This window comes from Myxocyprinus asiaticus, chromosome 30, assembly GCF_019703515.2.
Source record: "Myxocyprinus asiaticus isolate MX2 ecotype Aquarium Trade chromosome 30, UBuf_Myxa_2, whole genome shotgun sequence".
NCBI lineage: Eukaryota > Metazoa > Chordata > Actinopteri > Cypriniformes > Catostomidae > Myxocyprinus > Myxocyprinus asiaticus.
The window spans coordinates 44,485,033-44,492,880 of record NC_059373.1 but is presented as its reverse complement, the minus strand read 5'-3'; the positions used below and the strand labels follow the sequence as shown (position 1 = coordinate 44,492,880).

General features: G+C 36.2%; 1 pseudogene; it reads right to left on the bottom strand.

The window, feature by feature from the left end:
• Window positions 1–5,100: 5,100 nt before the first annotated feature.
• Window positions 5,101–7,072, bottom strand: LOC127421065 (antizyme inhibitor 1-like; annotated as a pseudogene).
• Window positions 7,073–7,848: the final 776 nt, after the last annotated feature.

Sequence of the window (7,848 nt, the reverse complement as noted above, 5' to 3'; positions counted from 1 at the left end):
ATTTAAACCTGGAATTGGAGGAGAGAGAATGGGCTAGGATTTTAAAAAACATAAAAACTGCATCGAGAGATGCAAGGGTGTGCCTTATACAATTTAAGATTTTACATCGGTTCTATTGGACCCCCTCTAAATTGTTTAGGCTTGGTCTTAAATACACACACACCTGCCGGCAATGCCAATCAGAGGATGGAGACATGGCCCATGTTTTTTGGTGGTGCGCTGAGATTCAGGAATTTTGGTTGAAGGTACAGTGTTCTGTGTGACGTGTTGGGCGTTCGGATTTCATTTTGCCCCAGACTGCGATGATAGGCAGGCAGATTGTTTTAAGGGGTTGGAAGTCGGTGGGAGCACCCTCAATTCGGGAGTGGTGCGAGGAGATGGGAAGGGTGGCAGCCTTCGAAGAGGTAACATGTAGAAGGCTGGGGATATGGGATTCTTTTATTGGGAAATGGGGTAGATATTTGATGTTTTTGGGGGGCTCTCGCAGTGGGTCTGTGGAGAGAGAGGTATAGTTTAGAGTTGTATGTTTATTATATGTGTATGTATGTATGTATGTATGTATATGTGAATATATATATATTTGTGTGTGTATGTATGTGTATGTATGTATATGTGTGTGTATGTGTGTATATATGTGTATATATTTATTTATTTATTTATTATTATTTTATTCTCTGTATATGTGTGTACTTATGTAAGACCACTGGGATGTTCGTTTGGGGTCGGGTGGGGTTCTTGATTGGGGAGGGGAAGTAGTGGGAGTTAATGTTTAGTCATTGTATATATGTTTTGTTTTTCCTTGTTTTGAAAAATTAATAAAAATGTTAATCACAAAAAAAAAAAAAAAAAAAAAACACACATCCGAACATGGCAACTCCCCCCAGAAAAGGCGTTTGATTTGGTAGAATGGGATTATCTTTTTAAGATTTTGGAAATGTATGGGTTCGGGAATACATTTATTGGATGGATTAAGTTACTTTATAGACACCCATTAATGGTGGTGCAAACAAATGGATTAATTTCAGATTATTTTACTCTGGATAGGGGCACCCGGCAGGGTGGAAAGTTTATATTTTAAAATCATATATCTGTATAACCACATAAACTGAAGTCTTGGCTACAAAAAAAGCAATTGATTACAAATTAGTTGCTTTTTTGTAGCCAAGACTTCAGTTTATGTGGCTATACAGATATATTGTCCAACTTTGATTGACAAATGTTTGAAGTTGACCATTTTTTTATTTTTATTATTGAACCCTCTTAAATTAAAATATATTTTTAGAGAATTCAGTAGAATTCAATAGGGTTCAATAAAAATTAAAAAACGGTCAACTTCAGACATTTGTCAATCAAAGTTGGACAATCTTTACACATCTAGTTTATAATGCATGAGTATTTCAGCATTCTATTACTGTTCTTGACTCAACTAAACTGATCAGAAATCTCCAATGTACTAAGACCACATAGAGTAGTTCTGTGCAGTGTATTCTTCATTGTAGCTAATATGTCCATACTAATTCCTGTTATTATTTCTGATTATGACAATAATTCTGAGATTTGAATTACACTAAACTGCATCAATCTGAATTGAATTAAATTGAACTAGATATTTTTTCTTAGCACAGTGGAAATCTTATGTTTTAATTTGTAATTCTCGTAATCATTGTGCTGTCTGATTTTAATCATCAATCAAACCAGTCTGATAATTTTTTTTTGACAAGTATTTGAAGTAGAAGCATAATACAGGATTATAAGACACTGAAATTTCAAAACACCTTGAGAAACATAATGATGGGTTACAAAATATAGCAGAAGGAGATACGCATCATAAATTAAGCAATGCAGTAAGGGTTTGTTATCTAAAAATTTTATTATTGAAATCCATAATTATAATTATTTTTTTTTAAATAGTCACTATAAAACTTCTGTACTATCCTAATAAGCCTGCTCATTTCAGAAGGTAATTACAATAAGGACCTCCTTTCTCCCTCTCTCTTTTTCTTTCAGCAGTTGTAACACAAACACACATGTACACTCACAGTTCTGCTTATTCTACAGTGAAGATGCTCCACACAAGTTAGGAAACATATCTATTTTCTACTTCCATTTATAAAAGAGTGGTTTATTAAGGGTTGATTAAATAGCAAACATTTTTGTTAAAATATTACCAGCTTATTTAGTTTGTCCAGAGTAATCAGCAAAAAAAAAAAAAAAAAAAGTGTAGTGTGTAATAAATGTGTAAATCAGCCAAAAAACATTTATCCAGCTCTGACAAATAGTGTAGTGATGTAATTCACTGAATAAAATCACTGTCTTACTAAATATTTTTGTCCTGTTTTCCTGTAAAAAAAATATCTAAACATCTTTAAAACAAGAAAAGTTACTTGACAAGCAGAATGACATAAGATATTAAGTCTTGCTTTCAGAGAAATGTAAAAAAATTTGGTGGGGTTTATGCTTAAAACAAGTTTAGATATTTTTACTGAAAAACAAGATAAAAATACTAGATTTTTTGCCTATATACTAGACATATTTGAACATTTCAAAAGACATTGGGATTGTTGGATTTGTGTGGCCAGTAATCCAGTTTGTTCTGATCTCAAATATTCTCATCAAATACTTATGATGATGCATCTTACCCTTAATATTACAACACTTTTTTAAAAAAAGCTAATCATAATTCATGATGTCTTTGCAGTTCATCCCAGAGATTTTCTTTATCTGTCTGGGAATGGGTGCAGCATTCCTGTATTAGTTTTGTCTCACAAGAGGACCTCATGTCATGTAAGAACATGATTTCCACTCTATAGATCATTATTATGTAATACTGACATTATAACATGCATTTTAGGCTTTTGAGTATGTAAACAATGCTGTCATTTAAATAACAGTTTATAAAAACTGTATTATTTAGCAGCCGTCTTCTAAACCTGCTGCTGGAACAAGGGCATTAACCCTGAACCCTGGAATCAGCTCAGTCCAAGCTACCAGTACAAGGTACAGAGTCGAACATTAGCACGTTAATAACCATAAAAAATATAACAGATTCAAAACTAGTTAATAAGCCACTAGTTAATAAGCTGTACCTTACTGTGATTTTACAAATTTATTACATATTATTATTAATACATATTTATTATAAATAATCAATATAAAAATGTTAAAAAAGTTTGTGGTTGTCTATGTAGCAATCTGGCGCATTTATATCTGGGTTGCAATAGAAGTGAATGGGGCAATCCATAAATGTTAAAATACTGTTTCAAAAGTATAGCCACAAAACGTAAACAATATTCTTGTTAACATGATTTTAGTGTGATAAATCACTTAGCCTGCTAATGTTTTCTGTGTAAATATATATCCAATTCTACAACTTCGTTGCCATAACTTAAGGCCATAAACCCTAAAATGAACGTAAAAAGACAAAGTGTAAACAACTTTACAGCACAAGTAATACAGAAGTTTACCAGAAGAATTAATGTAATTGCTTTTATAAGATTATAATTTTCACATTTCTGCCTTTAAACCATCCAAAAACTGCCCCCATTCACTTCCATTATAAGTGCCTCACTATAACCTCCATTTTTGCTTTTTTTAAAGAAAAGAAGGGAAGAATCAAATTGGATTTTAATCAACATTATGCCACAAATGCTGTCGATTGAGCTTAACTTGTAATGATCCCAGAATATTCCTTAAAAAGCAAAGTAACTAGTACTTTGTCCTAAGTAAAGAAATCTGATTAAAATGTTTAGACAAGTAATTAATCTGTTGTATATTACTTACCCAACACTTTTCGTTACTATCTGTTTTAAAGTAGTCCATCTACTTTCAGATGTTTCACTACTGAAGTGGTTTCATCAGTGTAGATTGGGGAGATTTACAATTTCCTGTTTCCTCTCGGATGGTTTGAATTGGGGCAAAACAAGGACTCCAGAGGAGTCAACTTTAGTCGGTGTGGTGTGTCCAGATCTAGTTTATAAACAGCTTTAGCACTTATAACTTGCCAATTTCTACCCAAAAAAACGTCCCAAAAATTCAGAAATATTGATTTTTTTATACTTTGTAATTGTGGTGAACAATTACTGTAGCAAAGTTGAATAATTCACTTTTAATCAGTTCAAGTAAAAGTATTATTATTTATACTTAAAGTATAAAAAAGTAAGAAAACTGTCACAGCACCTCAGAAAACAGTGCCTCAATTTTCCTCATGAGCAACTTCAATCCTTTGCTGTCATAGATCATGAAGAGCTACAACAAAACTTATCAAAAAGTCAAAAGCCACAACATATATGTTAGATCCAATACCAACTAAGCTCTTAAAAGAGGTATTCCCTATAATCTCAGAACATATTCTTTTTTTTGTTTTTTTGTTTTTGTTTTTTTGTATTTGCTCAAATAAATGTTTTAAATTAATATTTTAATTACTTTTACAAGAACAATTTTACAGTCAAAAACAGGCAATGGTCCATTAGGTATTTCAATTACCAAGGGGTGTGATTTTATAAAACAGATTGAGCTGATAAAATCAAAATCAGCCATTTAACTGTGCTAGTGCTAGAAACACAGTATGCATAACATGTAAATTTGCAATATACACCACTTGCAATTTTTACTTTAGTTTGAGAACTACTGCCTGGCATGGCTGCATTTTTTCTGATTGTGGTGAAACTTGTATTTTAGGTGAGTGTCATCACTGATGAAGCCATTATGTCTTGCAAGTTTTATAAAATATACCAATAGGAAAAAAAATATAATAATATAAATCTGCCTTCTAACGTCCATCTGGCAGAATGTTAAAATTCATTTGAGGGGCATCACACTAGAGACCATAGAGCACTATAGGAAATATATATCAACCTTTGAAAATACAGTCACATGACGCACCACATGTAATGAGGAAACAATGATTTGGCAAGAGCAGCAATGCTCTTCTATAAAACCGTGGAAAATTTGAAGAGAGAATTTGGACAGGATTGCTATACCAATTACCACTTGCCCACATACTAAGGGTCATGGACTATTTGTGCATATACTACTCTATTGTAATTTAAATTATGCTTTTAACAAATGCATCATGTTTTACAGACAACTCATTTACAAGACTGTCAGTAGGTAATCTATATCTATGTAAGTATACATAATAAAATTAAATTAGTCGAACATTTATGTAAACAGTGTTTGATTAAGAAACCCAAGAATTGGGTGCCATCTCCACCGTCATCTATTTTGTTGCATTTGTTGTTATTTCATATGGGTTTTTTTTGTCATTCTTTATGGGTGATAAGGTAAGTGAGCCTTTTTGTAATTGTAAGAAACTGAGATAATGATGTCAATCAATTAGTTTGCCCAATAACATGTCTGTTTTATTCCCCACCAACACCAATATAATTTTTCCACCCATGACTGTTGGAATGTTGACATGCCAAGTGGTTAGTGGACGGAGTTTGGCTCAGTTACAAGCCATACCGGACCAATGACAAGTTTTTCATGGTGTCGTCAAGAGCAATCCCAGCCTCCTACATTTCAAACCAGTCATCTGTGGAGATGGTGTAATACACAGGTGGTTGGTCTGTATCACTGAGGGTTGCTGGCCCCTCCTGACCGCTGGCACCCATGTTGCTGAAAATGAGCCAGTCCCCAACGGAGAGCTCCGGGAGGAGACAATGCTCCACCACCTGGTCCAGAGCGTCACATGAAGGACCCCACAAACTGCTAGGGAACACTGGCTCGTCTAGTGTGAGTGACATCTTGGGCACAGAGGGTGCTGTGATTATATTTCCAAACAACTTCCCCACAAAAGGTCCATAAACACCATCATTCATATAATACAGAAATTCTGGCTCGTCATTTAGGGTCAGCTCATCATGAAGGTCCTGGTATACTGCTTTCTTGCCAATAACATTGACAGCCAGGGTGAAGGAGGAAAACACATAGAAATTTCCTGGTTCAGCAATCACGTTCACTCCAGACACAGAGGGGAAATAGGCCTCCAGGAGTGGTCTGACATTAGAATGTATCTGTTTCAATTGAAACTTAGTACCGCTGAATCCACCACCAATATCCAGGATCTTCATGTCGAAGCCTAGTTCCTTCCCCATATCAAAGATGCAGCGAGCGTCTGACAGTGCATGGGTGTACTCCTGGGGATCTCTGCATGAAACCGGTACCTGGAACGTGACTCCAACCACATCTACGCTCAACTCCTTGGCCATTTCCAAAAGGTGCTTTCAGCCCTTCAGGGAGCAACCAATGGTCACACTTGCCTCTTTCACCTGTGCTTCAGTAAACACTTGCAACAGAAGCTTGGCTTCAGGATGGGCGCGGGCAATTTTGCGAAGCTCTACCTCATTTTCACATACCAGATAGTTAATGCCATTCTTGGCCGCATGTTTAATGAGTGAGAGCTGCTTGCAAACTCCAGGATGATATTCTCAGGAGGGACATTATGATCGAGTACCAAGGTGGTTTCAGCCTTATTTGCACAGACAAAACCAACACTGAGTGCAGACAGGACTTCAATGACTATAGGGCTGCCGTTACAACTGACTGGGTAGAAGGGTCGAATGAGGGGATTGGTAGTCTTCCACAGAACATGCTGTCGCATTAGGGCCCCAAGGTTGGCCACAACAAATGCATTCTTTTCAGCCAGATTTTGTTCATAGATATGGCTGTCGATGACATTTTCAATGGTCCTTCCTCCCTCAATTACTTCAATTATGTAGTTTGGTGCATCAACGAATCCTTTCATCTCAACCGTATTCAACAAATCCGACAATCATAGAGAGTTTACTGAGCCACTGGGGTATTCTGGTTATGCAACAAAATGGACGACGTGGGAGATGGTCCTCTCCCGCTATCAACTAGGATCCCAAGGCGGCTCAGCGTTGAAGTCAAACTGCTCGTGGTAGAGGGCCTCCCCTAGTCCTTCTGGATAACGCTTATACACTTGCAGAGAGATTGGGGAGCCGTGAGATAACGGCTTGAATGATTTGGAAGATCGTCTTCTCTTTTTTGGTGGAATTTTTAAAGAGTGTTGGGGACACAGATAGAAGGAAGAAAAGCGGCGGTATGTGCCATATGCTTGAATAAGGAACACTCGATCAGCGAACACTGGATCGCTGCTGACAGTCTCAAACAGAAAATCTCAGAACCTATTCTTAATATTATTAACTCCTCACTATCCTTATGACATGTCCCAAGAAACTTTAAAATGGCTGTTATCAAACCGCTTATTAAGAAGCCACAATTTATCGGGTGTGGGGTGGGATTTTAAAAAACATCAAGTCTGTATCTAGAGATGCAAGGGTGCACCTTATGCAATTTAAGATTTTGCATCGATTTTATTGGACCCCCTTTAGAATGTATAGGCTTGGTCTTAAAGTTACACTTACCTGCTTGAGATGTCAATCGGAAGACGGGGACACATCCAATGTTTTTTGGGGATGTGTTAGGATACAAGAGTTTTGGTTGAAAGTACAGAGGTTCGTATGTGAAGTGGTCAACACATGGTTTTTGTTTTGCCCCAGATTATGTGTTTTGGGGGATGGAGCGGTCCTGCATGTGGGTGATAAATACGTGGAGTTGGTGTACAGAAGACTGGATAACATGGATATTTTCATTAGGAAGTGGGGTGGTTATATGGCTTTTTTGGAGGGTTCTTAGGGAGAGGAAATGGAGAGGGATTAGAGTTGTTTTATTTTTTTATTTTTTATTTATTTATTTGTTTGTTTTTTATTTTATTTCTATGTCTAAATATTTCCTGTTTTATTGTCTATTTGTGTGTCTTTGTCAGTTGACTTCCGATCACTAGAGTGCTTGTTTGTGTTGGGTGGGGGTGGAGGGATTATTGCT